The sequence below is a fragment of the Eriocheir sinensis genome, chromosome 1, assembly GCF_024679095.1.
Source record: "Eriocheir sinensis breed Jianghai 21 chromosome 1, ASM2467909v1, whole genome shotgun sequence".
Taxonomy (NCBI): Eukaryota; Metazoa; Arthropoda; class Malacostraca; order Decapoda; family Varunidae; genus Eriocheir; species Eriocheir sinensis.
The window spans coordinates 6968643-6977929 of record NC_066509.1 but is presented as its reverse complement, the minus strand read 5'-3'; positions in this window follow the sequence as shown (position 1 = coordinate 6977929).

Here is a 9287-nt window from a genome sequence, read left to right as displayed (position 1 = left end):
TATACAAGGCAACTCCTGTAATCCTAACCCCATCTTACCTAACTATCCATGAATTTATCCAACCTCTTTTTGAATGTATCTATGGTATTGGCAGGCCACAACATGACTGCCAAGTCTGTTCCATTCATCCAGCACTCTCTCGGTAAACCAATTCTTGCCTATGAATTTTAATCATTAACAGTCCGGCTGCACTTAACTTTACTGCCTCCTGCGGCTGACTATTGGTGCCACATACATAGGAACAACTTTCTCCGACTCTGAACCAATTCCAGCGACAGTTTCTTGAATACAGATGTTCCTTTTAGTGTCCGTGTGATTTCATCTGGGAGGAGAGTTGGATTCTCTTCTGTTTATTTTTCAGCTTCTGGCCTCGGCTATTGAATGGAGTGGCATCATGTTTTCGATTCAACTCTTTGCCGTGATAAATTTATTCATGAATAAATCGATGAATAGAATATACCCCGGCACATCCATCAAACATCAGTGAGAAAGTTTACCTGTCAATTTATTAGAAAGTCAGATTTTATTATGCTTTTGCGTACATACATATGCATGTAGGAAAATACATACACACACTAACTTGTACATGCATACCCACAATCATCTGTCCACACACACACACAACACACACACACACACACACACACACACACACACACACACACACACACACACACACACACACAGGTACATACATACGTGTCTACAAATACAATAGTCTTCCCCACTGTCAAAAATACCTGCACCCTCTAAATAAAATATCTATTCACTTCCCTCGCAGGACTGAGTAATCTGCTGAGTGAAGGCTTGGCCCGCGCGTCGAGGCGGAAGGAAGCAAAATAGAAAAAGAGAGCGTGTCGCGGGGGACGCGGTGCTCCCGCAGAGGCTGAACGCCGAGCCTCTCGTGACTAATTAGGTAAGTGTCCCCTTTGAGCACGAGTCCCACCTTTCACTGTTTTCTGTTCTCTTTCATTCCTTTGATCTAAAGAGAAAAAGAAAAAATCTTACTCTAACGTAATAGATTTTATATACTGTATGGTGAATGCTGTGAATGGGGTTTCTCTATATTAAGATGATATGAAAACCAACTGAGTGGAGAATATCGTGATTTTGAGTATTGAAAGTTAATTGGGACAAAGCATTCCGTTCCCTGTGACAGTTTCCAGCAGCGTTTGTTGTTCAGCGTTTGTTGTGCAAGGGTTGTCGCACTGTGCTCGCGAGGCAAACGAAATCTTGGCTGTTGTTTTGTTGTCAACGCAATGCTTGGATCTGTATGTCGGTATATCTGTCAGTCTAGTTGTCCGTTTGAATGTCTTTGTATCTGTCTCTTTCTATTTGTGTGTCTGTCTCTTTGTTTCTGTCTATCTGTCTTTGTGTGTGTGTGTGTGTGTGTGTGTGTGTGTCAGGTACACACACACACACACACACACACACACACTACCATTTTCCTTTTCAGGTAACATGCCTTTTCTTTTTATTTAGTTTTTCTAAGTCATTTTTCTTTCAGTAGCCGTGTTTGTTTACCCGGTGGACATTTTTGAAAACTAATACTCGCTTCTCTTTCACACTTCCAGCCTTTTTATTTTATTTCTTCCTCTTAAATTCCGGAACCTTTTTTGACTCGTTTTTCTTTTTCGACGTTTTCTCATAATAGTCTCATATTTTCATTTTTTTTTGGCCTTGAGCTGTTTCCTTTGCTGTAAAAAAAAACTTCTGTAAATTTTCTTATCAATTTTTCTTATCGTTGACTTTACGTAACCTACTTCCTGTTTTTCTCTTACCTTTGTGCTTTTTTTAACGTTAGATTCAGTGCTAATTTTTTTTTTAGTTCTGATATAGCGTGCCAATATTCTCAGTACTTCCCTTTCGTTTTCTTTATTATTTTTTATTGCTACGTCAAATGACACCTTTACATTTTTTGCATAATTTGTATTGGGCTATTTTCATTGTTCTTTCCTTTCTATTGACTGGTGATTTTTTTTTGTATATTACCTCCTTTGATAATATACTAAGACAATTTTTACCCCCCCCCTCCCTTTTATAGCTCTAATAACTGCAGCCTTTATCCGTGATCGCCACTTGCTTATTATCTATTTATTTTTATGATGAATATAATTTTGGCTGCTTTGTAGGTTGAGGACAGCGATCAAAATTCTCGGGATATAATTATGTAACTTTTATCAAATTAATAGATGAAAGCGTATTTGGGTCAGGTAGAAAAGGGAGAAGTGGAGGAGAAGGGAGAGGTTCAGAGGAAGAAGATTAGAGAAAGAAAAAAAGACAAGAAAGGAGGAAAAAGAAAAAAGGAGGAGGAGAACATAATGGAGGAGGAGAAATAAATAGAAAAATAGGGAGAAGTGGAAGTAAAGGAAGAGGATTAGAGAAAGAAGAAAAAGAAAAGAAAGGAGGGGGAAGAAAAAGGAGGAGGAGGAGGAGGAGGAGAACATAATGGACGAGGAGAAGGAAATAGAAGAATAGGGAGAAGTGGAGGGAAAGGAAGAGGATTAAAGGAAGAAGATTAGAGAAAGAAGAAAAAGAAAAGAAAGGAGGAGGAAGAAAAAGGAGGAGGAGGAGGAAAACATAATGGAGGAGGAGAAGGAAATAGAAAAATAGGGAGAAGCGGAGATAAAGGATGAGGATTAGAGGAAGATTAAAGAAAGAAAAGAAAGGAGAAAGAAGAAAAGGGAGGAGGAGGAGGAAAACGTGATGGAGGAGGCGAAGGAAATAGAAGAACAGAACATTGAAGAAAAGATAAATAATGTGATCAAATGATTCCCAGAGCTAGGTAGTCAAGACCATTTCATTCTACTAGGGTTACAAGAAAGGGCCACCTGCCTCACTGAGAAGCCGGTTAACCTGAGACTGAACTAACAAACTCTTGCTTGCGACGAAACCACGAAACCTACCGACCCACCCGACCCACCGAGGGGAAGGAGAAGAATAAGAAGGGCAGGACAAAAGGGAACCGAGAAGAAAAAGAGATATGAAAGGTTATTAGAGTTAAAAAAATCATTGAGGAGAACCAAACCCACTTAGCTACCCGATCCCCCCTCCCCCCGAGAGGTGGCGAGGAGTAAGAACGGCAGAACACAAGAGAATCGAGAATTAGAAGAGAAATAAAAGAGTCTTAGAGAAAAATCAGAAACCGTTAAGGAGAGCGATAAGGAGAATGGGGAAAAAAAATTGAACGAGTAGAAAAATGAGTCGGAAAATTACGGAAAAAAACTCTGTGAATGGTGATTACAAGGAAGTAAAAGACGTTACATAAAAGGCGAAGAGAAGAGGAAGAAAATTATTGAGAAATCAGAAGCCGCCGTCAAATACGCTGAAACTCTTATGCGAGGAAAAGCCCGAGAGAGAGAGAGAGAGAGAGAGAGAGAGAGAGAGAGAGAGAGAAGCCTCACCCACCGTTTTGATTACATACTTTTATTCACAGGGTCTTTGAATATCCTGTTACTCACTCGACCAGCTCATTTGTGGTTACTTTTTCCACACGCACGCCCTTGAAACAGCTCAGTGGTGGGGGATTTATTTTATTTATCTGTTTATTTCTACTCAAAGGCTCTTATATACCTCGATATTCCCTGGTCTATACACATGTAAGTCCCTCTCCAGCCTCCTTCGCCTACTCCGACGAGCTGAAACGCTGCAAAGGAGAGAGATCGATGAGGCGGTTCCAGCTTAATCTTGTCAGTCTGCCTAAACCAGCCGTCACACCATGGCCTCCGATCGTCCATAGTGAATATTGTTTGAGCCGTTTATTGGTAGGTGAAGAAGACACCAGACGAGCATTAGAAGAGGATATCGTCACCCTCATAAAATAAATCCCCAAGTCATTTTTCAGCGATTTCCAGGTTTTTGTTTACATCAATTTTTTTTTCGACATGTGACGCCCATTTTTGTATAGTTGCCTTCGTCATTCAGGGTTTGAGTGTTCTAGAATTGGCGTTTTCATTTCTACCTAAATTTCAAGCCAAATGAGATAATGACACTTCTTTTCTGATTTCCTGTAAAGTAGAAAATAATGACTTAGGCGGTTTGTTTACGAAGGTGACGATATGCCAGAGGGGAAACTTGATGGAACGTAGAAGTAAGAAGAAACAGCTATACAACACCTACTATCAACTTAGTCTAGGAATAAGATAGATAGATAGGTGGACAGATAGATAGATAGAGATAGAGATAGAGGTATATCATCTCACTTTGTTTTACTTCTATTTTAATTAAAGATATATCAGGAACAAAATATCGACCATGCCCTTATCGCAACAAAATCAAAAGAATACAAAAAAAAAGTTTTGAACTCGATGTTTTGCCCTATCAGAGAAATTCTTGATTCATGTTGCCCGTATGAAACGCCGTAAAAAAACAGCAACAAAAACCGAGATGTTCCAAAAATGATGAGTTGCTATGCTGCCCACAACAATAATGGAGAAAAAACAACCATCGTGGGAAATGCAAATCGTTTAGTGTCGGGCTTTTTTTTTTTTTGGGGGGGGGGGGGGGTAAAAGAGAGAAGTGAAAAATCTCCACTCAGAAGAAAAAAGAAATATGAGGTATGAATTCTGCGCGTCACTCTGAAATGATTGAAAATATGGAGAGTGGATGAAAAAACTGCTTTCTCTCTCTCTCTCTCTCTCTCTCTCTCTCTCTCTCTCTCTCTCTCTCTCTCTCTCTCTCTCTCTCTCTCTCTCTCTCTCTCTCTCTCTCTCTCTCTCTCTCTCTCTCTCTCTCTCTCTCTCTTCGAGTAAACAGAAAAAAAAAGTGACGAGAAATTCTACGGAGCTAGTTACCAGTTTTGCGTTATATATTTTAATTGAAGAAAATAATAAATTATAATTGTTTCGAAGGATAATGTAAAGATTGTAACGGAATTTTGCAAGTGTATAATCTACGGCCTTATAAAATGCAAAAAGTTCTATTGGAGGAAATTGGAACTTCAAGGAACATTCATACGACCAAACACTTGCACAAACACACATTTAAGAGGCGTCGGTGTTCAGGAAGCGGCGCCGGGATTTCGCAGGGTTGATATTGCTTTTATTAGTAGGAAATCGGTTAGTGATGGTGGTGGTGATGGGGTGTGGTGTTTCCCAAGGGGCGACTGTCGCTCGATCCCCTGCAGCCCTTCATAGAGATGGCATATTCGCACTGTTATTGGGCGGGGAGGCAAGGTGTAGAGTTGGTGGTGTTGGCGCATGGGTGTGCAAGCTACGTCGCTGTTTTTCTTGCCGTTTACGTGGCGTAGGTTGCGATAAGTTGCTGGTGGCGGATGGAGAGTCATTTGATTTTGTCCTTGAGCTTCATTCTCGGTACCCTTGTAAACCAGTGGACACATTTGCAAACATTCATTGTGGGACACATGTAACCTCCTAAGTGTTGTTGCTTCCGATTCATATCCATACACCGCGGAGCCATATCTAAATGGGGGCGAAGGAAGGACTTGTACATCATTCATTAAGATGTTTCCGGTGATGCTTTAGACGGGGATTTAGGAACATATTATTTTTGTGAATTCAATAAGAAAATGGTCAACATGTGTTTTCCAAGTAAGTCTACGGTCTCCAAGAAAGGGATGAAATACGAGTGGTCTTTCCTTTTTGTTGGACTACCCTGTAATGACATAATGGTGACAGATCGGTGTCGTTTCAGCCATGAGATCCCCGTGCGGGTACTTAAAGATGGCATGCGAGGCCCATTACAGTACTAAATAGTCTGATAAGTCAGTCCGCTAGAGGGGTGAGAGGCGACATCCTAAACGCGGCCGTGACACAGACAACCCTAAAAGTGTCTGATGGTAGTAGCGTACAGATGTGAGTCATAGTAGGCTGTGATGTCCTCCATAACGCCTGAAGCAGACCTACAGGACCAACAATGTCCACTTTTCGGCGGAACTAAGCAAAGTTTTTAGTGAGTCGCCTTGGCAAGTCACCTTCAAGCAGCTCTGAACTCACACTCCAATGGACTGACTGCACACACGTGTCAGTCATGACAAATCACCAGCAACCTCACTTTAACATCTGTGCACCATCACCATCACCCCACCCACCTTCGTCCACACCAACTTGTCCGCAGTTCACCACCGCCGCCATCATCCCGAATGCCCCGCCATCCCTCCGTCCGCCGTCTGCCGCCCTCACTCCGCCTCCCATTCAGCAGTTTCTAACACCAACACAGTGCAACAATATCTCCTTCAGTAGTTTGCTTTGTGTTCGTGAAGAAGTTTCATTATATAAACTCCCCAACACTTTGTAAAGGCTGTTTAGAGATTTATCAATAAGAGGAAAAAGAGGTTGTTATTTTTAATAGTCATATCATATTTAATAATTGGAACATGTTGGGAAAGAAACAGCTTCTTAAAAGGTACTCAAAAAGGTTTCCTTTTGTCTTTACTCCCGCCGCATAATTTAGAGAACGCCATCACTATTATTATCCTTTCTGCGAGTCTTTGTCTATGCTTTTTTCTGTTTCCCTAATATATATATATATATATATATATATATATATATATATATATATATATATATATATATATATATATATATATATATATATGCAAGCACTGAACCCTGTAAGTATTATCATGCAGTTTAGATACTAGGGGCTTGTCTCCTCCCCCCCTCTCCCCCCCCCACACACACATAACGGTCATAGCAAGCATCCAGGAAATACTCCCTTCATTATGACCTGACAGAAACTGTGTTCTAAAGTGAGTTGCAAATAAGTCAATTAAACACAGAGAGGAATGACAGACAAAAGGTTACAGATATTCGATGACAGTAAACAGGAAGTTAACTTAGGGTGGCCATATCCGTAGAATTTATATGAGCTATTAATTAACAGTGACAACCCGGGAACCATTAGACAACTTAGGGCGCGCAGGGAATCAGGTGGCGTGGGGAAATTAGAACACTGGCTACAGCAGGACGGAGCACACTAGCGTCAAGGAAAGAGAGGTTGTTGACGTTGGGAAAGGTCTTTTATTTTGCCGTAAACTCTACTTAGTCGAAATGGTTGCTGCTGCTGTTGACAATGATGCATGCTGCCTTACATAAACAGAGCCTTCATGTTTATATGTTCTATGGAAAACAGGTGTAGTCAAGATATGAGAGAGAGAGAGAGAGAGAGAGAGAGAGAGAGAGAGAGAGAGAGAGAGAGAGAGAGAGAGAGAGAGAGAGAGAGAGAGAGAGAGAGAAAGACTAAATGTTAAAAAGAGAGGTAAGTGGAGTGTTCGGGACAGCTGTAAGGGAGACATGTGGGAGATCGGAGGGTGGCACGGAAGCAGGGTGACAGGGAGGGAGGGTGGAAGGGGGGGAGGGAGGGAGACATCTGGTGCTGAAGTCACCGCCGGAAGGGAGTGTTCGTTCACTCTATAAGTCTACACAATGCCGCTCACCTGTTCAACTTTACACCTGGAAAATTCTCCCCCTATTTCCTCTTAAGATGTATTTTATATTAGAAGTATTTGACTCTCAAGAGGTTTTTCTGAATAATATTCGACATAAAAATTTTGTTGTAGGAAATCCCTGTAAAGTTTTTCATAAAGTATTCATGCATCCAAGAAATCTTCTCCTGGTTTATTTTATTCTAAAAAAAATCGTTCGGTGCACCACGTGAATCATCCCACACCTGGATGGCTCTCACCAGGGTAGACTCACACCTGGCATTTGGAAGGATAGCATGTCAGCTCCAGACCAGAAATACTTTGTCAAAAAGCGTCATTAGTCCATCTGAGAGGCGAGGACTGTCTGGGGATCCATTTTGAATTTTGTAAAACGTTCGTCTGATTAATGTAAGGAACAGTAATGTCGCCACAACTGCTAACTTCCCAAAGAAATATATTACTCCGACATTTTGACTTCAAACACAACCATATGTAGAAAATGGAAAGTAGTGCAGTAAACGCCATCAAAAGTGTTTTACGTTTGCGTTTTGCCGAAAATATTATTTTTTTTAATATGATTTATCAAAAATCGAACATATCTTCGGAAAAAATATTTCATATTAACTCGATGTGACATTTTTTTTTGGCTCCGTAGGCAACTTTATGTTTTCCATCCTTTGACTCATTGGCGAATCTCGTTCCTATCTCTAAATTCATAATGATAAAATAGTTTCCCTGTAGAACTTTTACACACACAAGCACACGCATTTGCGCGCGCGCAAACACACACACACATACCCACACCCACACCCACCAACACACACACACACACACACACACACACACACACACACGTACACGGTCAAAGCAAGCATCCTGTAAATACTCCCTTTATTAAGACCTGACAGGAATTGTGTTCTAAATTGCTTTGGAAATAAGTGACTGCACATGCTGCCCTTCTCTTCCTCCCCCTCACCTTCCCTCCTCCTCCCCTTCCTCCTTCTCCCCTCGTTGCAACAATAAGAACGGCGCCTAGAGGAAGGGAGGAGAAGGGGACTTGAGGGAAAAGGAGAGGGAGAATGGGAAGAGTAAGGGTGAATAGATAATGATATAAGCTATTGTTTGCTGTTCAGGATATCATGCAACACACACACACACACACACACACACACACACACACACACACACACACACACACACACACACACACACACACACACACACACACACACACACACACACACACTGAGCCGCTCTTCCCCCACCGCTCCAACACCTTCTCATCGTCTTTAAGATGAGGAAATTAGGTCGTTCTCCTTTGCTCATAAGGCGGGGACGCCAATATTATGCACGCCGGGCCGCCCTCGTCCCTCCCCGCCAATATTTAGGCCGAGGACAAGGGGGTGGAGGAGGAGGAAGAGGAGGAGGAGGAGGAGAAAGAAGAGAAAGGAGGAAGAAGGGGCTGTAACAAGGCGTCCCAATTCTAGTCTCCTGCAGGCTAATAACGACAATAACAACAGCGACGACAACAACCCACCAGCATGAACAACAACACAAACTTTAATAAATACCAAAAGGAGGACAAAACGACCGTAACCTTCACCCTTTCCCCAGATGCCAACAAACTCTTATTATGGCTAAGCTCATATACCGAGAACTTATGCCGCACCTTATTAAAAGAACGCCTACTCTATATTTATTTGTGGCACAGAAAGTATTCTTAGTCCAGAAACTACCAACGTCACACCTGCCCGTGCGTCACACCTGCCTTCACGTCACACCTTCTTTCCCATTACCCCTGGGCCGCTCTCATTCACACCTGCCGTGAGGGGGAATATTAAATGGTTCATCTCAAGGAGCTTCATCGCCCGAGGGTCTCACGATGCTCCGTTATGGCTAGTCG